General features: G+C 44.1%; 3 non-coding genes and 2 pseudogenes across 3 annotated transcripts; all 5 read right to left on the bottom strand.

Moving 5' to 3' along the window:
- Window positions 1-511: 511 nt before the first annotated feature.
- LOC132134630 (U1 spliceosomal RNA) lies at window positions 512-675 on the bottom strand. Its single transcript, XR_009429685.1, has one exon. It is a non-coding gene; the product is annotated as a U1 spliceosomal RNA (small nuclear RNA).
- A 351-nt stretch (window positions 676-1,026) lies between these two features.
- LOC132134720 (U2 spliceosomal RNA) lies at window positions 1,027-1,203 on the bottom strand (annotated as a pseudogene).
- An 8,489-nt stretch (window positions 1,204-9,692) lies between these two features.
- Window positions 9,693-9,856, bottom strand: LOC132134644 (U1 spliceosomal RNA). Its single transcript, XR_009429699.1, has one exon. It is a non-coding gene; the product is annotated as a U1 spliceosomal RNA (small nuclear RNA).
- Window positions 9,857-19,448: 9,592 nt separating this feature from the next.
- On the bottom strand, window positions 19,449-19,610 carry LOC132134651 (U1 spliceosomal RNA). The gene has a single exon (XR_009429706.1). It is a non-coding gene; the product is annotated as a U1 spliceosomal RNA (small nuclear RNA).
- A 351-nt stretch (window positions 19,611-19,961) lies between these two features.
- On the bottom strand, window positions 19,962-20,138 carry LOC132134694 (U2 spliceosomal RNA; annotated as a pseudogene).
- Window positions 20,139-22,763: the final 2,625 nt, after the last annotated feature.

Below are 22,763 nucleotides of genomic sequence, written 5' to 3'. Positions count from 1 at the left end.
CTCTGGAGTCTGCCTGTCAATAATCATCCCAAAAAAGTGGAAATTTCCATTCACCTTGGCGAGGGGACCTCAAAACGTGCTAACGTGGCGTGTCCGAGATGGCTCGAATGGCTATAACTCCAGGAAGGAATGAGATCCCTTCACCCAAATCGGCACACCTGTGCAGGGGCTCAGTCAGAAGCAAGGTGAAAAAGGGCGCTGCGACAGGCCACTCGGTGGCGCTGTAAGCGACAACAAAATTAATACCAATTGAAAAAGGACAACCAAACAACATGGAGACAGCTACAGCTAGGCTGCAGTCAGTCCAATGGACTTTCAAAGTAAGGTCTGTGCTATATTCGAACTGAACCACCCACCAGGGTCCGATTTTTCAAGAGCGTAAAAATCGGTGAAAGCGTTGTTTCACAGGCGCACAACACATACCTCGCATGTGACAGAACTCCCCATTCTGAAACGCAAAAAAAAAAAAAACCTGGAAAAAACCTCTTCTGCTTTGTTTCACCAACAATTTCAGGGGAGAGCACGAACGCAGTCCCCCACTACCATAAATTATGCAGTCGAGATTCCCGCATTTGGGGAATTCGCAGGGGTCAGCATGGCCGGAGTGCAATGGGCAAGCCTCGCCCTGGGTGAACCGCCTTCTTGATCATGGTGTCTCCCCTGCCAGGTTAGTATGAAGGCCCAGGCGGTCAGCCAGAGGTATGATTTGCGTCTCTACCGTCCACACCAACGGTTAGCCCCCCTCCAGGAAAGGAAGGACGGGTACCTTCCATTACTGGCCTGGAAACTGCCAAGCTCATGGGCCGGTGCTTCCCAACGCCGGTTTTAGATGACTCTCTTTAACCAAACACACCTGATTCGATGCATCACCTCGTCTGTGAAAGACCTCAGGTGGGTGCATCGTTCGTGGAAGAGTCCAAGACCCCAGGAGGGCGCATCAGGAAAAAAGTTCGCAATACACCACAGCATGGCAGATTTCATTCCTTGTTCTGCTATTCGACACAATAAACGGCAATCCCCAAAAAGGGAAAGCACACCGTTCCTGGAGAAACTGCAATACCAGGCCGATCCTTGGAGTGGACGGAGCAAGCCCCGGCTCCAGCTCCGTGATCTAAAAATCCATTTAATATGTAGTCCCCGGATGGGGGACGTATCAGATATTAAACTGATAAGAACAGATTTTTTTTCTTTCAAAAAAGTTTTATTGTCACGAGTTACATTTTTTCCATTTGCATTTTTACTTTCACACACATTTTTCTTTTCAAGCACACATTAAAACAAGCCATATAATATATAATAAATACACATGGTAAAATGAAAGAAACAATCATTGTTAAAAAACATTTGATTAAAACCACAGTGTTTTGCTTGTTTTTAAAAGGCCATATTTGGGGTGTGTTTAAAAGGTGCGATTGGTTTCAAAAGTAAAATACATATTTAAAAAAGCAAACAAGCCTCATATGCATGTTAATAAAACCAATTTTATTGATAAAACACAATAAAAACCAATTTATTGGATAAAAACCAATAAAAAAAAACATCTGTTGTGCAAGACCGGGGGTGAGTCCTTATCAAGTCGGTCTTCACCCCACTCTCCAGAACAGGGACATGAGATGCTACTTTACGGGCTCAGCGGAGATCCCCTCTCCTCCGGCCCGCTGGCCCGCTGTTCCCGTAGCCAGAATGGTGAGGGTGCATCTACGGGCAGCCAGGGTCGGTGCCTGCCGGGACCCTCTCTGTGCGACCCCGGCCCCCCCGTCCGAATATCGTCGTCCGGTACCCCTGCAGCATTGATGTTACCTTTAGCTCGCATGCATGGAGGGTTACCGTAACGCGCTTCCCCACCAGCAGGTTTCTGGTGGCCCAGATGGCATCCTTGATGACGTTGAGGGTGAGCTAGAGCGAGGTAAATTTCTGTGCCGTCAAGTCCTTCAAGCCCCGGCCCACCCCAAGGATGGCGAGCTGGTACCCGAACTGGGCCCCACCTGCTGGTAGGCACGGGAAATACAGGGGGCCGGTCTTGGCCCACAGGACCCGCGCAGTGCTGCAGTCCCAGAGCAGGTGGTGGACGGTCTCCGGGGAATTGCAGCCGGACCGAGGGCAGATGGGGTTTTTGGCCATGCCTCTGGAGTGCATAACCGCCCTGACCGGGAGGATCTCATGAGCCACCATCCACGATAAGTCCTTGTGCCTTTTCTGGAGAGCAGGGTGAGCCGCATTCCGCCAAACTTGTTTGGCCTCACTTAGTGTGAGGCCCGGAACTGGACTCACCGGTTCCCGGTCCTGCACAACAGAAATGAGAGACTTGTGTTTAGTTAAAATGGTGACATCTTCCATCTCTAAAAGGTATTTCTTTAAAAACTTTTTTATAAAACTGTACTCTTTAGGCAAGTTAAAAGACACTGGGGTTTTCAAATCTACTGGTAAAATTTTCAAAGTTCTTAGGTAAGACCCCATCCAAAATCGCGCCATTGCAGCCGTCTTGTTTTCTTTGGATGGGGTCATGGCATAACTGATGTGCAGGGCGGTGAAGCAGCTGCCTAAAAACAGGTGGGGGTCTGGGAGGCCTTTTCCACCGTTCTCTGGCCTTTTCTTGACTGTCTCCCTCTTCAGGCGCTCCCACTTGGACCCCCACAGGAAGTAAAACACCGCCCTCTCCAGTTTCACCAGGAACTGCCGAGGGGGGCTAAAAACAGAACAAACAAGTAAAATCAGAGGTAAAATCACAGATTTAAAAATTAAAATTTTACCTTCAATCGTCAACTGTCTTAGTCCCCAAAACTCTAGTCTTTTCCTAACTTTCCCTAGCAAGTCAGTCCAGCTTTCCCGTCCTCCACCCTCTTTATCAAATTTAACACCTAAAATTTCAAAATCGTTGTCTTTAAAAACCAAATCAAGTCCTCCTGTGTCCACGTCCCCCCACGGCCCGAAGAGCTGGGCCTCAGACTTGTTTCTATTGAGTTTGGCGCCCGAGGCCCGACCGTACCAGTCAGTCAAGTCCAGTGCTCTTCGTATAGATAAAATGTCTGTGGTTAAAAGAGTAACATCGTCCATGTATAAGGCACAAGTCGCTGTCAGTCCACCCGTCCCAGGAACGTCCAGTCCTTTGATCCATTTATCCTTTCTCAAGATCTGTGCCAGTGGCTCGATACAAGCCACAAACAGGAGAGGAGATAAAGGACATCCCTGACGGACACCACTGTGTATGTTCACAGTTTTGGAAAGATGCCCGTTTACAAGGAATTTGCTGACTAGTCCCTTGTACAGCAGTCCCACCCAGGCTACAAACCTCTTTGGAAAACCCATTTTTTGCAGTACCTGAAAAAGGGACTGGTGCGAGACTGGGTCAAATGCTTTTTCAAAGTCTAAATTTAGGACTACTAGCCGAATATTTCTGTCTCTCGCATAACAGATGGCGTCTCTGATCAGCACTAGGCTGTCTGTTATCTTTCTTCCGGGCACAGAACAAGCTTGATCCGGGTGAATCACGTCCTCTAAAGCCATTGACATGCGTGTTGCTAAAATTTTGCTAAAAAGTTTATAATCAAAATTTAAAAGTGTTATGGGTCTCCAGTTTTTTAAGTCAGTCCGGTCACCTTTTTTGTGAAGTAAAGAAACTATCCCTATTCTAAAACTGTCTGGAAGTCTGTCGAGGGTCTCAAACTCTTTAAAAACTGTCAAAAGCTCTTGTCCTAAAATGTCCCAAAATGTTAGATAAAACTCTAGGGGAAGTCCATCCACTCCTGGGGACTTCCCCTTCTTAAAACCTCCAAGAGCTTTTTGGATTTCTAAGATGTTAAAATCTTGGGTTAAAATCTCATTTTGACAGTCAACCCTTTCCTCAATAAAATTTAAAACTTCTTTTGCAGTGTCAAAGTGTACCTTTTTAAAACTATATAATGCCCCATAAAATTTTTCCACATCCTCTAAAATCTCTTTTGTTGTGTTAACCTCCCTATCCCCTGTTTTAACCCTGGTTAACCCCCCACCCCTTGTTATTATTTTCTTAAAAAAATATCTGGTACACTTTTCGCCTTCTTCTATTTCTCTCTCTTTACTTCTTAAAAGGACCCCTTTACTTTCTATATTGGCTAAAACTGACATTTCTTTTTTTACTTCCTGAATTTCCTCGTTAAAATCAAAACCATTATTTAAAAGATTAAAATACCTTTGTAGTCTTTTCTGGAACCCCAACATGCGTTTCTTTTCCCTACTCTTCTTTTCTTTCCCTATCTTTCTAAAAAACTGTCTTGTCCGGTCCTTTACCATCTCCCACCACTGTGCACGTGTATCGTAAAAGTCTTGGAGGTTCTGCCACTGGCTGAACTGTTCCCTATATTCTAAAACTATATCCTTGTCTTCCAACAGGGAACAGTTCAGCTTCCACAGCCCTCCCCCTACCGTCACACCCATGGGCAGTGAAAGGGTGCAAGACAGCATCATGTGATCAGAGAAAAAGAGGGGGGTTAATGTAGCATCGGTCGGCGGGCAGTCCCTTGTAAAAACGTAGTCGATTCGAGAGGCTTTGGTACCATCACCACTGAACCAGGTGAAGCCCTCCTCTCTTTGATGCAAAATTTTAAAACAGTCGACTAAATTAAAATCTCTGACTAAACCCTGCAATAAAACCGACGTTTTGTCCACTCTAAAATCCTCCCCTACCCTTTTCCTGTCTGTTTTGGATAAAACACAATTAAAATCCCCTGCTACCATTAGGGGGGCCCTACCTAGCATGTGGGGTTGCAAGTCTTCTAAAAGCTCATATCTTTCATTCTTTTCCGTAAAACCATATACATTAAGAACATTAAAATCCCTGTCTAAAAAGGTCAGATTTACTAAAAGTGCCCGGCCTTGCCTCACCACAGTGCTGCCCTTCACCAAGATGTTAGGATTATTAATTAAAACCGCAACTCCGTCATTTTTGTTAAAATTTGATCCGCTCCATATGGAGGCTCCTGCGGACCATAGCTCCTCCATTTTCTTGTACCTAGTTAAAAAGGGCAGAGAACACTCTTGTAATAAAAACAAATCTGACTTAAAAGATTTTAAAAGGGACAAAATACTCTGTGCTCTAATGGTGGACCTCACACTTCTTACATTGATAGTAGAGATGGTGAGGGCCATGAGCAGTAGGGTTAAAAAGGTATAAGACATTTAAGTGAGTGAAGTGAGTGAGTGAAGTGACATTCAGCCAAGTACAGTGACCCATACTCAGAATTTGTGCTCTGCATTTAACCCATCCGAAATGCACACACACAGAGCAGTGAACACACACACACACTGTGAGCACACACCCGGAGCAGTGGGCAGCCATTTATGCTGCGGCGCCCGGGGAGCAGTTGGGGGTTCGATGCCTTGCTCAAGGGCACCTAAGTCGTGGTATTGAAGGTGGAGAGAGAACTGTACATGCACTCCCCCCACCCACAATTCCTGCCAGCCCGGGACTCGAACTCACAACCTTTCGATTGGGAGTCCGACTCTCTAACCATTAGGCCACGACTTCCCAAACAGATTTAAAACAGAAGACAGTAAAAAGACTACAAAGATACGATTAAAATCATGTTATATCTTGTTGCATTTGCCTTTCCTTTTCCTCAGACAAGCTGGGATCAGGAGGGCAAATGCCTGTCGCTTCAGAGGCCACAGAGGAAACCTCTTGTGGCTCTTTTGGCGATGATGCTGTTAGCTTAATGTGCAAAAAGGATACCTCATTGGGGGACTCTAGGGGCCACATGCGCTCCAGATCTACCGAATCGATACTATCAAGCTTATATGCTGCCCTAGATTTTTTCTCCTCCGTTACAATCAGAGGAGACCCCGCAGGTCTTTTTTGCACCTGAGCGTTAGGGAGTGAACACTCTGTCTCACTCCCGGTAGATTCCTGCACCCCATCCGAAACTGTTACTAGTGAGGAATTGTTTTTTTCCTCACTTTCCTCTCCTTCCATGACCATTTCCTGTTCCGTTGCCTCCGCCCCTGTGGCCGTCCTACTTCCTCCTTCCTGCCCAATCCCTGAGGCCGGCTGGGAATTTGAAATTCCCGCCAAAACCTCAGGGACCGCCTCCTCTTTCCTTTGTTCATTCGTTTGTTGCCCATGTGGGGCGGCCATTTTGAGCTTGTTGGCAAAACTTTTAGGGCAGTCTCTGTAGAGGTGGTTTGTTTCTCCACAAATATTGCACCGTCTGCCATTGGTACAATCATCAAACTGTGACCAATTTCTCTACACTTCCCACATACTAACTCTTGGCATGCTTCAGCGAGATGACCAAACCTGCAACCCTTCCTGCAGAGTTTGGTATGTAGCCTCTGTTCTCTCCGAGCACAATCATGGAAGGCAGATGTTTCAGGCCCTGGTAGCCCCCAGCGTCTTCCCATTGTTTAATGGGAATTCGCCAGAAGCATGTCCAAATGCCATCTTCATCTAACACTTTGACAGGCTGGCCTCGAACAGTGCAAAATCTACCCAACCAAACATAAATATCATCTCCAGTCACTGTTTCATTGAACATTCTTACAATCACAGTTTTAAGTGTGTTATCAGAAAGTTTCTCGACAGTGAACATGGAGAACTGGGCTTTAACCCTCTGGAGTCTAAGGGTATTTTTGGGGCCTGGAGAAGTTTTGTCATGCCTTGACATTTGTGCTTTTTTCAGTTTCTTATAAATATCTAAATGGGTAAAGACTAATCTCACTGTAATCAGCACAAACTGGGCTGTAATAATATGTGAAATGCATGTATGAACATGATTGTGTTTTTGAGAAAAAAAATATTATGCGTGGTTAGTGAAAAACTAAAAATGTTAAAACACTTGAATAAGGCAAAAAAACACATAAAGAACAATGGTTCCCGGGATTTTTGAGAACTGGAGCTTGTAGCCTAGAATTTTTCTTTCTAAATGATGTGAAAATCATCTTGTTTACTCACTCACAGAAAACAATATATTGCTTAAAATTTTCTAAGACACTTTTTGTTGGTAAAAGTCAAATGCGAGTAGGCGTCAACTACCATGAATATCATTGTGATTTACACCTGAGAAGACAAAGGCCTGCATAATGAGCTGCATAATGAGCCTCTCAGTCATCTGTGCCACTGTGAGTGAGGAGTTACAAGAGAGAATGTGAGAACAAAATAAATCTATATAATTTTATGTTTGTAGTTTATTAAGAATATATTTAATTATCCCACAACATAATTTAATATCCACTTGGGGGAGCAGTTAAACAGTTTATTAGAAACAATCAAAGCTGACTTTCAAACAAATTGTTTGGCATGCTTACTCCAGTCACACAATCCTTCAGAAATCCTTTTAACAATCTTATTTTCTACAAAAAAAAAAAAAAAAACGTTTGTTGTTATTATTATCATCATTATTATTAATGTTGAAAAGAGCTGAGAATATTTTTCTGGGTTTTTAGGGGGAATAAATGGAAAGAAAAGCATTGTTTTTACATTTGTTACAGTTATCTATTTGTTACATTTATATTATTTACATCAAGCTTTCGAAGGGTATAGTGTTGTATATTGTTATTGAAACTTCATAATGTTTCACTTGATTATATATTTAGTCAGGAATTATAGTTCGGAAAAAGTCTAACTAGTAAAACGTTTACACGTTATGTGAAAACTAGTACAAGTATATAAATAAATAAAAAGAGACTTACTCGTGTTTATGATCTCTGCTGAATAAAGTGCTTCATTCTTTTTTTCTGAGGAAATCCATTTCTCAAATCCTCAACCACATCACATCTTTTTGGGGTGAATTATGTGTTATTCCTATCATCGCGAAGCAAACAGTAAAATAAAAAAAACTTGAACAGTCTGGCTGCTTTTTCTTCTGTGTGGGCGTATTCAAGCTGCGCGCTTCAGTTTGAATCTGAATAGCGCGTTCAGCGCGGGGGCGTGGTCACATTAGATATAATGAAGGGAGACATGAAAAACAGACATTGCGTTGTTTTCATATGGATTACTTTATCACAGAATATCTGTTTTCGGCGGCACTTGTTTAGTTTAAAAATAGACATGTCAAGCTTTCTATAGATATCTCTCTCATGTATTTTCGTTGAGTATTCACGGAGTTACAGTTCATTTAAATGACGTGTTTGTAAAAGAAGATCAGCGCAGACAAAGGCTGCAGACAGCGCACCTTGTTTGTTATCTTTATTTTATAAGTGCACAAAGTTTTGTTGTTATTATGTATGTATCCAAAAAAAAGTAGACCCTTTACAGATTCGATTGATGTATTGCTCTTATCTGTACGATTAAAACTGAAAGTGTAATTTAAGTTCTTTTCGGGGTTATCAGGAGAAAATGACTCAAAACGCGTATCCGCGTTAATCGACTTGATAGGGTTAACTGAATCAAACCTTTGCCAAAAGTCATTAAGCAGGGAAGCGGTTTGTTTAATTTGATTAAACATCAAATCCTTTGTTCAAGGGCAGAGTCATCAAACAATTCAGGTCGTCAGATCTAAAAGCTAAGGTCTTTTGGATCAGCTTGCTGGAAAAGTCCATACGGGACATTCCAAGGAGCTTCCCCTCAACCTGCCTGAATAAAAAACGCACGCTGTGGTGCTAAAAACTTAAAACAACAATAAATACAATAATAAATAACCAAATAAATAATTAAAAGACCTTACCTTAAAACTTGTTTTAGCCCGAAGCAGCAGAGTTCAATGTACATGTACCTCTCGAAGTTGTGTGACTCAAGATATAAAAAGATCTCTAGTCAGGAAACCTCCAAGAGGCGATCGCAGTCTCAACCGTCCGACAAGATACGTGATCTTAGCCAAAAGGCCGAGAAGCGATGCCGCTAAGACGCAGCGGGGAGGAAGCCGGACACGGCGATGCCCATCTCGGCTTTGGTAAGTCTGGGGGGCCTAAAAACGCTGGGGGATGGTAGTACCCTCCCCTGTCTGCAACGTCACCGGGCCTCGTCACGCTCGGCCTGACGCTGGCACTGCAGCGACGGAAAGTACGGCATCGCTCGTAATTCCCAAACGGTTCGTCGCAGAGCCACGTGCCTTATGTCATGGGAATCCTTGGCTCGAGCCGAACCAGACGCAGGTCTCAGATTGGCTCGTCGCTCTGACAAAATTTTCGGGTATTTGGGATTTTGTCAAAAACCTTCTTTTGCAACCTAGCGCCAGGTATTTGGCCCAGTCCCACCCAAAGCAGCACAGAAAGCTTCTTTGGAGTCTGCCTGTCAATAATCATCCCAAAAAAGTGGAAATTTCCATTCACCTTGGCGAGGGGACCTCAAAACGTGCTAAGGTGGCGTGTCTGAGATGGCTCGAATGGCTATAACTCCAGGAAGGAATGAGATCCCTTCACCCAAATCGGCACACTTGTGCAGGGGCTCAGTCAGAGGCCAGGTAAAAAAAGGGCGCTGCGACAGGCCACTCGGTGGCGCTGTAAGCGACAACAAAACTAATACCAATTGAAAAAGGACAACCAAACAACATGGAGACAGCTACAGCTAGGCTGCAGTCAGTCCAATCGACTTTCAAAGTAAGGTCTGTGCTATATTCGAACTGAACCACCCACCAGGGTCCGATTTTTCAAGAGCGTAACTGACTTTGTTTCACAGGCGCACAACACATACCTCGCATGTGACAGAACTCCCCATTCTGAAACGCAAAAAAAAACGCAAAACGCAAAAAAAAACCTCTTCTGCTTTGTTTCACCAACAATTTCAGGGGAGAGCGCGAACGAAGTCCCCCACTACCATAAATTATGCAGTCGAGATTCCCGCATTTGGGGAATTCGCAGGGGTCAGCATGGCCGGAGTGCAAAGGGCAAGCCTCGCCCTGGGTGAACCGCCTTCTTGATCATGGTGTCTCCCCTGCCAGGTAAGTATGAAGGCCCAGGCGGTCAGCCAGAGGTATGATTTACGTCTCTACCGTCCACACCAACGGTTAGCCCCCCTCCAGGAAAGGAAGGATGGGTGCCTTCCGTTACTGGCCTGGAAACTGCCAAGCTCATGGGCCGGGGCTTCCCAACGCCGGTTTTAGATGACTCTCTTTAACCAAACACACCTGATTCGGTGCATCACCTCGTCTGTGAAAGACCTCAGGTGGGTGCATCGTTCATGGAAGAGTCCAAGACCCCAGGAGGGCGCATCAGGAAAAAAGTTCGCAATACACCACAGCATGGCAGATCTCATTCCTTGTTGCAAATACAGTTGCTATTTAATGAAAAGTGAGATACGCACCACATGTGGTGCACATGTGTGCCAAAATTCAACGCTCATTTTTGTAAGGGATAAAACTTACAAAAATGGATTCCTCTGAGTGCCCTGAGTACAGTACAACTGTTTTCTCTAGGCCTCATAAAAAAATTTCTTCCGACTTCCACCCCCCTCGAGCTGCCTTTTCTAGCCAGGGAGCATGCACCCTGGCCGGCATGGATGAGTAGGTACGAGGGGGTGGATGGTACTATTTTTTTGCTAATATCTCCGCGAAGCGGTGGAACCCGGGGCTGAAATTCGGGGGATCCTTAGAGGGTCGAGAGGCCTACCGTATGCAACCACCCTCGAGTTCCTGGGTGGTCCAGTTCCTGAGTTATAATGGTTCAAATTCCACATTTTGGGGGGCCGTAACTCGGACCCCCAGGGTCATAGGGACATAGGGCTAGTGTCGTCGGATAGAGCTCCCAAAGGTCTAATTTTGACCAGAGTTTGGTGTTGTTTCTCCTCTTTTCGAGTGAGTTATGGCCAGTCAAATTTTGGGACTTTTTGCATTTGCGGGTCCATATCTCTGGCTCCCGGGGGTCTATCGACTTGGGGGAGGTGGCTTCAGAGAGGGCCCTTTGAGGGCTATCAAGTCACCGAGTTTCAAGTTGCTAGGTCTCTTCCTTCCATTTGACTATCAAAAATGTGGGGGACCATAAATTCGCCCCCCGGGGTGTTATGGATGGGGGGACAGCTGTGTTCGGTAGGCCTTCTGGAGGTCTTACTCTGTCCCGAGTTTGGTGCAGTTTGGCCCCGTTTTGGCCGTTTTGACCCCCGGGGTCATAGGGACATGGGGCTAGTGTCGTCGGATAGACGGCCCCCTGGTCTGACTTTTTTCTATGCATATTTCTACAGTATAATGGGATAAAACTTACAAAAATGGATTCCCTGAGTGCCCTGAGTACAGTACAAGTGTTTTCTCTAGGCCTCATAAAAAAAAAATTTCTTCCGACTTCCACCCCCCCTCAAGCTGCCTTCTCTAGCCGGGGAGGGTGCACCCTGGCCGGCATGGATGAGTAGGTGCGAGGGGGGTGGATGTCATTAGTCATTAGACTAGAAAATGAATGGGAAATAGACTGGTAAGGGACCAAGGTAATTTACAGTTTATTAGAACAAAAGTGGAATGAGAAATAGACTGGTAAGTGACCAAGAAAATAGTTCCATTTGTAGTTTCTTAGACTAGAGGTGGTATGAAAAATAGACTGGTAACTGAATCAAGGAAAGAGTCATATTTGTAGTTTATCAGACTAGAAAATGAATGAGAAATAGACTGGTAGGTGACCAAGGAAATAGTACTATTTGTAGTTTATTAGACTAGAAGTTGAATGAGAAATAGACTGCTAAGTGATCCAAGGGAATAGTCCCATTTGTAGTTTATTAGACTAGAAAAAGAATGAAAAAAAAACTGGTGAGTGAATCAAAGGAATAGTCAAATTTGTAGTTTATTAAACTAGAAGTGTAATGAGAAATAGACTGCAAATTGTGCTCTCTAATGTATTAGACTCAAAGTTGTATTAACAGACTACAAATGGGACCTAAAAAGTTATATAAGTAACCAATGCTTGGGCAGTGTCCCTTGCATTCATCCTTTTGCTATTCATCCTTTAGTGTTTTAACAAAAGTAGATATGGCTTTGGACGACTGTCCCTTGTGCTTTCGTGGCTATAATCAGCTAAGCGCAAGCTTCTCCTATCCATTGCTTCTGGGAGAGCTTCTCACGGCGGTACCGGCAGCTGAGGAAGCGGTCAAATCCCACCCCCTCTAGGCAGGTTGCACGGGCAACACATAGTCTGCTATCGGCCCTCAACAGCCCTGGGGAGGAGGAGTGCTCAGAGTCGCAGGTTGACAGACTAGATGAAGAGCCAGCCACCAGGCCTGAGGCAGAGCCAGCCACAGGACCCGAGGAGGAGGTCGCCGGGCCTTCAAAGAAGGCCCACTCCTCCGATGCACCATACCCCTTTCCGGACCACGTGCCAGCCCTAAGTGAGTATGACACTTGTCACTTTGATAACACCATACAATAACTTTCATTAATAAATCTCCTATTTGTAGATTATTAGACTAGAAGTTACCTGAGAAATAGACTGGTAAGTGAACCAAGGAAATAATCTCATTTGTTGTTCATTAGACTAGAAGTTGAATTAGAAATAGACTGGTAAGTGAACCAAGGAAATAGCCCCATTTATAGTTTGTTAGACTACAAGAGAAATGAGAAATAGACTGATAAGTGACCAAGGAAATAGTACCATTTGTAGTTTATTAGACTAGAAAATTATAGTAATATAATTATACATATACACACACATATTATGTATGTATATATATATATATATATATATATATATATATATATATATATATATATATATATATATATATATAATTTATTATATATTTAATTTAATTTAATTTAATTTAATTTAATTTAATTTAATTTAATTTAATTTAATAATAATAATGTTTGTTAGTGTTTACCTCTATGTTATCGACCTGACTCACCTGGTCCTTCTCTTGTGCTTTCTTTTTGCAGATCAGCTCATTGAGGAGTCCAGGGCCAACTGGGAGGGCATCAACCCCACTCCGAAATTAATAAATAATGTGTCCTCAAAGATTTTTAGAATAAAAAATTTTATTTCATATATGTCAGCTGGCCAGACCAATCTGGCCAGCTTGATGTTTTTGGACAACAGGGCAAAGGTCCGGTCCTGGCTGTCTTTTTTAAAGAAATGCAACATTGCAGAGCCAACTGTGCACCATTACCTAAAAAATGTGGCACAGTTCCTCAAATATCTTAATGAGACCCCGCCGCCCACATGCCGGCTCTCCCGTGTGGCTTTCATTGGGATTAGGAGGGAAATCCAGAACTTGACCCGCCCAGTAAAGCGCAGCGTGGCAGTCCACGAGCTGGCTGTAAAACAAGCCAAGGAGGCCCGCCTGATCCCTAAAGCCACACTGCGAGCTTGCCGGGACTCTGCCAAAAAAATTATTTCTGAGATTCTGGGTAAGTTTTTGAATCCTTTCTCCTCTCATTATTTGGCGATCAATGTGATCCTTTATGCTTCTCTTTTTTTCTGTGAAGATCGTCTGAAGACTAGTCCTGAGAAAAAGGACCAATGGTCTTTTTATGGACACCTCACCACTTACTGGGCCAGCATTTATGGTCACCGTGGAGGGGTGTTCCAAAATGTAACAATTAAAGAGGTGGAGGATGCCCGTGCGACAGCTACAGAAGGCCACTTTGTCATTAATGTGAGTGGTTCTCTTTCTCTCTGTCTCTCGTTGTCCACATGGTTTTCTTTAAAATAAAACTCAGCTTATGCCACTTCTCACTGTTTCTAAAGATATCAGCCCACAAGACCAACCAGGCCTTTGGTGCAGCCGAGCTGGCCCTGGACCAGGAGGAGTATGGGTGGCTTGAGGAATTCCTTTCACTCCGGTCCAACTTGGTAGGGGGACGAGTTGCAAACTACTTCTTCTTTACCTCAAAGGCCAGCTCCTGCAAAAACTTGAACAAGTATTTTCAGGATGCGTGGGCGAGCATGGGGTTACCAGGCACACCCACATTTACTGATGTGAGGACTGCCATCGCCACCCATGTAAGCATTCCTGTACTTGTCCCGGCTTTATGAGTTTCTGGTGTGTGTTTTTCTAACTCTTTGCCTATGCTGTTCTCTCTCCAAAAAGGCAAAGAACACTCACTGCCCGGAAGATAGGCACAAAGTGGCACAGTTCATGTGCCACGACACCACCACAGCTGACAGGTTTTATGCCCTCAACCTTAATGCAAAGCAGGCAGCAGAACACCGTCGCCTCTTTGATACAGCTGTGGTGGGTGAGGAAGCTGATAGTCCAAGGCAGCAAGGTGCCAAGAGAAGAAAGACGACAAAACCCCACAAGATGCCAGCTGAGGAAAAGTCCTCATCCACCAGCCCAACGCTCTCCGACAGCCCTCCCGATGCCGAAGAAGGCCAGAAGTCTGGGAAATCTGCTTCAGTAAGTACAATTTCCCATGGATTGGTTTAACTGTTTGTGACAAGTAGACATGTTCACTAACACTTTGCCTTTCTTATTATTTCTATAAGGAAAGAAGCACATTAATGAAGATGGTCCTCAGACGCAGACTGATGGTGAAGAACTCCCCACTTAAATCACCACAGGAAATAGCGTCTAAAAAGCTGGTGCAGCAAGTAAAAAAAGAGACTGGAGAAATGTAAAAAAAAAATCCCGTAAATAATTTATGTAGCTATTTAAATTGTTTGTTTTGATGTTTTTTATGATAATTGTTCTACTCCTTTTATTTCTACGATAAAAAAGTAAGGTTATCTTTTTATTTGTTTTGATAGCCTGTTCCATTTTTCTTTTTTCTTTTTTTTGTAAATAGTTATAGTTAAGGTTAATATCAGTTTGCTCTGAATCTTTCTGAACATGTTTATTTATTTATTTTATTTTTCTTATATAATGCATGTTTCCTATTATACTTTTTATATATTGTGTTTTTTTTGTACAGAACTTTGAGGCATTTTTGATTTTGACTTTACAATGTCTGCAAAACAAAAAGTTCAATAAATATTTGAAATTGAATTAAGGTGTCATTACTTTACACACACTCACACACACTCACACACACACACACACACACACACACACAAATATATATTACATGTAATAAAAATAATTTAAACATATTTATATATTGTGTGTGTAAATAAAAAGGTATATGTAATGAATACATAATAAATATATAGTATTTCTATACATAAAATGTTTAATAAAAACATATTTTACTATATTTTGAATAACTTGAAATTAGGATGTTTTCACATAAATACACTTCTATTTCAAATGTATTCAGGCCGATCATCATAACCAGTTAAACTGATTATTAGACTAGAAGTTGAATGAGAAATAGACTGAAATAGTGAAATGTATTGTTTATTAGACTAGAAAAGGAATGAGAAATAGACTGGTAAGTGACCAAGGAAATAGTACTTTTTGTAGTTTATTAGACTAAAAGTTTTGAATAAGAAATAGACTGGCAAGGGATCAAGGAAATAGTGCCATATGTAGTTTATTAGACTATAAAATTAATGAGAAATAGACTGGCAAGTGATCCATGAAATAGTGCCATATGTTTTCACATTAATACACTTCTATTTCAAATTTATTCAGGCCGATCATCATCACCAGTTAAACTGATTATTAAACTAGAAGTTGAATGAGAAATAGACTGAAATAGTGAAATGTATTGTTTATTAGACTAGAAAAGGAATGAGAAATAGACTGGTAAGTGACCAAGGAAACAGTACTTTTTGTAGTTTATTAGACTAAAAGTTTTGAATAAGAAATAGACTGGCAAGTGATCAAGGAAATAGTGCCATATGTAGTTTATTAGACTATGAAATGAATGAGAAATAGACTGGCAAGTGATCCATGAAATAGTGCCATATGTTTTCACATTAATACACTTCTATTTCAAATGTATTCAGGCCGATCATCATAACCAGGTAAACTGATTATTAGACTAGAAGTTGAATGAGAAATAGACTGAAATAGTGAAATGTATTGTTTATTAGACTAGAAAAGGAATGAGAAATAGTCTGGTAAGTGACCAAGGACATAGTACTTTTTGTAGCTTATTAGACTAAAAGTTTGAATAAGAAATACACTGGCAAGTGATCAAGGAAATAGTGCCATATGTAGTTTATTAGACTATGAAATGAATGAGAAATAGACTGGCAAGTGATCCATGAAATAGTGCCATATGTTTTCACATTAATACACTTCTATTTCAAACTTATTCAGGCCGATCATCATCACCAGTTAAACTGATTATTAGACTAGAAGTTGAATGAGAAATAGACTGAAATAGTGAAATGTATTGTTTATTAGACTAGAAAAGGAATGAGAAATAGACTGGTAAGTGACCAAGGAAATAGTACTTTTTGTAGTTTATTAGACTAAAAGTTTTGAATGAGAAATAGACTGGCAAGTGATCAAGGAAATAGTACCATATGTAGTTTATTAGACTAGAAAATTAATGAGAAATAGACTGGCAAGTGATCCATGAAATAGTGCCATAGGTAGTTCATTAGACTATGAGTGGAATGAGAAATTGACTGGTCAGTGACCAAGGAAATAGTCCCATTTGAAGTTGTTTGGACTAAAAGTGGAATGAGAAATAGACTGCAAAGTGTGCACTCTTGTTTTATAAAACGTATTTTACAATACATTATGGATAAATTGGAATTAGGAAGATTTCAAATAAAGTAACTGTTAAGTGACAAATGAAATAGCCCCATGTGTAGTTCATTAGACTAGAAGTGATTTGAGAAATAGACTGACAATAAAAAATATTGCTATTTAATATACTGCAAGACTTGCAACATTTGTGGTGCAAATTAACCAAAATCCAACAGTTTTTTCTATGCATATTTCTACAGTATTATGGGATAAAACTTACAAAAATGGATTCCTCTGAGTGCCCTGAGTACAGTACAACTGTTTTCTCTAGGCCTCATAAAAATTTTTTTCTTCCGACTTCCACCCCCCTCGAGCTGCCTTCTCTAGCCGGGGAGGGTGCACCCTGGCCGGCATGGATGAGTAGGTGCGAGGGGGGTGGATGGTACTATTTTCTTGCTAATATCTCCGCGAAGCGGTGGACCCCGGGGCTGAAATTACCTACCGTATGCGACCACCCTCGAGTTCCTGGGTGGTCCGGTTCCTGAGTTATAACGGTTCAAATCCCACATTTTGGGGGGCCGTAACTCGGACGCCCGGGGTCATAGGAACATGGGGCTGGTGTCGTCGGATAGAGCTCCCAAAGGTCTAATTTTGACCAGAGTTTGGTGTTGTTTCCCTTCTTTCCGAGTGAGTTATGGCCGGTCAAATTTTGGGACTTTTTGCATTTGCGGGTCCATATCTCTGGCCCCCGGGGGTCTATCGACTTGGGGGAGGTGGCTTCAGAGAGGGCCCTTCGAGGGCTATCAAGTCACCAAGTTTCAAGTCGCTAGAACTCTTCCTTCCATTTGACTATCAAAAATGTGGGGAGCCATAACTCCGCCCCCGGGGTGTTATGGATGGGGGGGCAGCGGTGTTCGGTAGGCCTTCTGGAGTTCTTACTCTGACCCGAGTTTGGTGCAGTTTGGCCCCGTTTTGGCGGAGTTACAGCTTGGCAAAGTCTGTGACATTTTGGTTAACATTCACCACAATTTTGGATATGTCCGCAAATGTTCCGGATGTGATCCGTGGTCATTCCGTGAATATAATGGTCAAATGGACAAATAGTGGGTTCGTGGGACCCAGGGTGGGGGTCCGCAAGTGGTCCGCAGATGATCCGCAGTCATTGTGTGAACATAATGGTCAAATGGACAAATAGTGGGTTCGTGGGACCCAGGGTGGGGGTCCGCAAGTGGTCCGCAGATGATCCGCAGTCATTGTGTGAATATAATGGTCAAATGGACATATACGGGGTTCGTGGGACCCAGGGTGGGGGTCCGCAAGGGGTCTGCAGATGATCCGCAGTCATTGTGTGAATATAATGGTCAAATGGACAAATAATGGGTTCGTGGGACCCGGGTTGGGGGTCCGACGGGGGTCCGCATCGGTTCCGTGGTCATTCTGTAACTTTAAAGGTCAAATGGACAAATATAGGTTTCGTGGGCAAAAAAAATCGTACACCCCCCATTCGGGTAAATGCCACTGTTTTAAACCTGAGGTGTACTGCTCCGTGCGCCACCCTGTGGAGAAGTGCTGAATGGCATGTAGGGGCCTCAAATCTGGGTGGGCTTCCGCGGGGCCCCTCGGGGGTCCAGATCCTCCTGCGCCGGTCAGGGGTCTCCCGTGGGCCGGCGCGGTCCGGCAGACATCGACGCCGCGTCCGTCAAAAATTTTTTGGGGTCAGCGCGCAGGTCCCCTTAACCCACGTACACGAGCCCTCAAACTTATACCTGAATGGACGCTCCAAAAAAAAGGACTTTCTGGAGAAGTCAAGACGTGACATCCCTAGGAGCTTGCCATTCACCTCTTTAAAACAAAAGCGCACGCTGTGGTGCCTCCGCACGCCGGCACGGGCAGCCGACATGATGGAGGCACCAACAGCCTAGAAACTTAAAACAACAATAAATACAATAATAAATAACCAAATAAATAATTAAAAGACCTTACCTTAAAACGTGTTGGAGCCCGAAGCAGCAGAGTTCAATGTACCTCTCGAAGTTGTGTGACTCAAGATATAAAAAGATCTCGAGTCAGGAAACCTCCAAGAGGCGATCGCAGTCTAAACCGTCTGACAAGGTACGTGATCTTAGCCAAAAGGCCGAGAAGCGATGCCGCTAAGACGCAGCGGGCAGGAAGCCGGACACGGCGATGCCCATCTCGGCTTTGGTAAGTCTGGGGGACCTAAAAATGCTGGGGGATGGTAGTACCCTCCCCTGTCTGCAACGTCACCGGGACTCGTCACGCTCGGCCTGACGCTGGCACTGCAGCGACGGAAAGTACGGCATCGCTCGTAACTCCCAAACGGTTCGTCGCAGAGCCACGTGCCTTATGTAATGGGAATCCTTGGCTCGAGCCGAACCAGACGCAGGTCTCAGATTGGCTCGTCGCTCTGACAAAATTTTCGGGTATTTGGGATTTTGTCGAAAACCTTCTTTTGCAACCTAGCGCCAGGTATTTGGCCCAGTCCCACCCAAAGCAGCACAGAAAGCTTCTCTGGAGTCTGCCTGTCAATAATCATCCCAAAAAAGTGGAAATTTCCATTCACCTTGGCGAGGGGACCTCAAAACGTGCTAACGTGGCGTGTTCGAGATGGCTCGAATGGCTATAACTCCAGGAAGGAATGAGATCCCTTCACCCAAATCGGCACACCTGTGCAGGGGCTCAGTCAGAAGCAAGGTGAAAAAGGGCGCTGCGACAGGCCACTCGGTGGCGCTGTAAGCGACAACAAAATTAATATCAATTGAAAAAGGACAACCAAACAACATGGAGACAGCTACAGCTAGGCTGCAGTCAGTCCAATGGACTTTCAAAGTAAGGTCTGTGCTATATTCGAACTGAACCACCCACCAGGGTCCGATTTTTCAAGAGCGTAAAAATCGGTGAAAGCGTTGTTTCACAGGCGCACAACACATACCTCGCATGTGACAGAACTCCCCATTCTGAAACGCAAAAAAAAAAAAAACCTGGAAAAAACCTCTTCTGCTTTGTTTCACCAACAATTTCAGGGGAGATTACGAACGCAGTCCCCCACTACCATAAATTATGCAGTCGAGATTCCCGCATTTGGGGAATTCGCAGGGGTCAGCATGGCCGGAGTGCAATGGGCAAGCCTCGCCCTGGGTGAACCGCCTTCTTGATCATGGTGTCTCCCCTGCCAGGTTAGTATGAAGGCCCAGGCGGTCAGCCAGAGGTACGATTTGCGTCTCTACCGTCCACACCAACGGTTAGCCCCCCTCCAGGAAAGGAAGGACGGGTGCCTTCCATTACTGGCCTGGAAACTGCCAAGCTCATGGGCCGGGGCTTCCCAACGCCGGTTTTAGATGACTCTCTTTAACCAAACACACCTGATTCGATGCATCACCTCGTCTGTGAAAGACCTCAGGTGGGTGCATCGTTCGTGGAAGAGTCCAAGACCCCAGGAGGGCGCATCAGGAAAAAAGTTCGCAATACACCACAGCATGGCAGATCTCATTCCTTGTTCTGCTATTCGACACAATAAACGGCAATCCCCAAAAAGGGAAAGCACACCGTTCCTGGAGACACTGCAATACCAGGCCGATGCTTGGAGTGGACGGAGCAAGCCCCGGCTCCAGCTCCGTGATCTAAAAATCCATTTAATATGTAGTCCCCGGATGGGGGACGTATCAGATATTAAACTGATAAGAACAGATTTTTTTTCTTTCAAAAAAGTTTTATTGTCACGAGTTACATTTTTTCCATTTGCATTTTTACTTTCACACACATTTTTCTTTTCAAGCACACATTAAAACAAGCCATATAATATATAATAAATACACATGGTAAAATGAAAGAAACAATCATTGTTAAAAAACATTTGATTAAAACCACAGTGTTTTGCTTGTTTTTAAAAGGCCATATTTGGGGTGTGTTTAAAAGGTGTGATTGGTTTCAAAAGTAAAATACATATTTAAAAAAGCAAACAAGCCTCATATGCATGTTAATAAAACCAATTTTATTGATAAAACACAATAAAAACCAATTTATTGGATAAAAACCAATAAAAAAAAACATCTGTTGTGCAAGACCGGGGGTGAGTCCTTATCAAGTCGGTCTTCACCCCACTCTCCAGAACAGGGACATGAGATGCTACTTTACGGGCTCAGCGGAGATCCCCTCTCCTCCGGCCCGCTGGCCCGCTGTTCCCGTAGCCAGAATGGTGAGGGTGCATCTACGGGCAGCCAGGGTCGGTGCCTGCCGGGACCCTCTCTGTGCGACCCCGGCCCCCCGTCCGAATATCGTCGTCCGGTACCCCTGCAGCATTGATGTTACCTTTAGCTCGCATGCATGGAGGGTTACCGTAACGCGCTTCCCCACCAGCAGGTTTCTGGTGGCCCAGATGGCATCCTTGATGACGTTGAGGGTGAGCTAGAGCGAGGTAAATTTCTGTGCCGTCAAGTCCTTCAAGCCCCGGCCCACCCCAAGGATGGCGAGCTGGTACCCGAACTGGGCCCCACCTGCTGGTAGGCACGGGAAATACAGGGGGCCGGTCTTGGCCCACAGGACCCGCGCAGTGCTGCAGTCCCAGAGCAGGTGGTGGACGGTCTCCGGGGATTTGCAGCCGGACCGAGGGCAGATGGGGTTTTTGGCCATGCCTCTGGAGTGCATAACCGCCCTGACCGGGAGGATCTCATGAGCCACCATCCACGATAAGTCCTTGTGCCTTTTCTGGAGAGCAGGGTGAGCCGCATTCCGCCAAACTTGTTTGGCCTCACTTAGTGTGAGGCCCGGAACTGGACTCACCGGTTCCCGGTCCTGCACAACAGAAATGAGAGACTTGTGTTTAGTTAAAATGGTGACATCTTCCATCTCTAAAAGGTATTTCTTTAAAAACTTTTTTATAAAACTGTACTCTTTAGGCAAGTTAAAAGACACTGGGGTTTTCAAATCTACTGGTAAAATTTTCAAAGTTCTTAGGTAAGACCCCATCCAAAATCGCGCCATTGCAGCCGTCTTGTTTTCTTTGGATGGGGTCATGGCATAACTGATGTGCAGGGCGGTGAAGCAGCTGCCTAAAAACAGGTGGGGGTCTGGGAGGCCTTTTCCACCGTTCTCTGGCCTTTTCTTGACTGTCTCCCTCTTCAGGCGCTCCCACTTGGACCCCCACAGGAAGTAAAACACCGCCCTCTCCAGTTTCACCAGGAACTGCCGAGGGGGGCTAAAAACAGAACAAACAAGTAAAATCAGAGGTAAAATCACAGATTTAAAAATTAAAATTTTACCTTCAATCGTCAACTGTCTTAGTCCCCAAAACTCTAGTCTTTTCCTAACTTTCCCTAGCAAGTCAGTCCAGCTTTCCCGTCCTCCACCCTCTTTATCAAATTTAACACCTAAAATTTTAAAATCGTTGTCTTTAAAAACCAAATCAAGTCCTCCTGTGTCCACGTCCCCCCACGGCCCGAAGAGCTGGGCCTCAGACTTGTTTCTATTGAGTTTGGCGCCCGAGGCCCGACCGTACCAGTCAGTCAAGTCCAGTGCTCTTCGTATAGATAAAATGTCTGTGGTTAAAAGAGTAACATCGTCCATGTATAAGGCACAAGTCGCTGTCAGTCCACCCGTCCCAGGAACGTCCAGTCCTTTGATCCATTTATCCTTTCTCAAGATCTGTGCCAGTGGCTCGATACAAGCCACAAACAGGAGAGGAGATAAAGGACATCCCTGACGGACACCACTGTGTATGTTCACAGTTTTGGAAAGATGCCCGTTTACAAGGAATTTGCTGACTAGTCCCTTGTACAGCAGTCCCACCCAGGCTACAAACCTCTTTGGAAAACCCATTTTTTGCAGTACCTGAAAAAGGTACTGGTGCGAGACTCGGTCAAATGCTTTTTCAAAGTCCAAATTTAGGACTACTAGCCGAATATTTCTGTCTCTCGCATAACAGATGGCGTCTCTGATCAGCACTAGGCTGTCTGTTATCTTTCTTCCGGGCACAGAACAAGCTTGATCCGGGTGAATCACGTCCTCTAAAGCCATTGACATGCGTGTTGCTAAAATTTTGCTAAAAAGTTTATAATCAAAATTTAAAAGTGTTATGGGTCTCCAGTTTTTTAAGTCAGTCCGGTCACCTTTTTTGTGAAGTAAAGAAACTATCCCTATTCTAAAACTGTCTGGAAGTCTGTCGAGGGTCTCAAACTCTTTAAAAACTGTCAAAAGCTCTTGTCCTAAAATGTCCCAAAATGTTAGATAAAACTCTAGGGGAAGTCCATCCACTCCTGGGGACTTCCCCTTCTTAAAACCTCCAAGAGCTTTTTGGATTTCTAAGATGTTAAAATCTTGGGTTAAAATCTCATTTTGACAG

The sequence above is a fragment of the Carassius carassius genome, unplaced genomic scaffold, assembly GCF_963082965.1.
Source record: "Carassius carassius unplaced genomic scaffold, fCarCar2.1 SCAFFOLD_61, whole genome shotgun sequence".
NCBI lineage: Eukaryota > Metazoa > Chordata > Actinopteri > Cypriniformes > Cyprinidae > Carassius > Carassius carassius.
The sequence above is the reverse complement of the archived record's forward strand: the minus strand, read 5'-3'. Positions and strand labels throughout refer to the sequence as shown.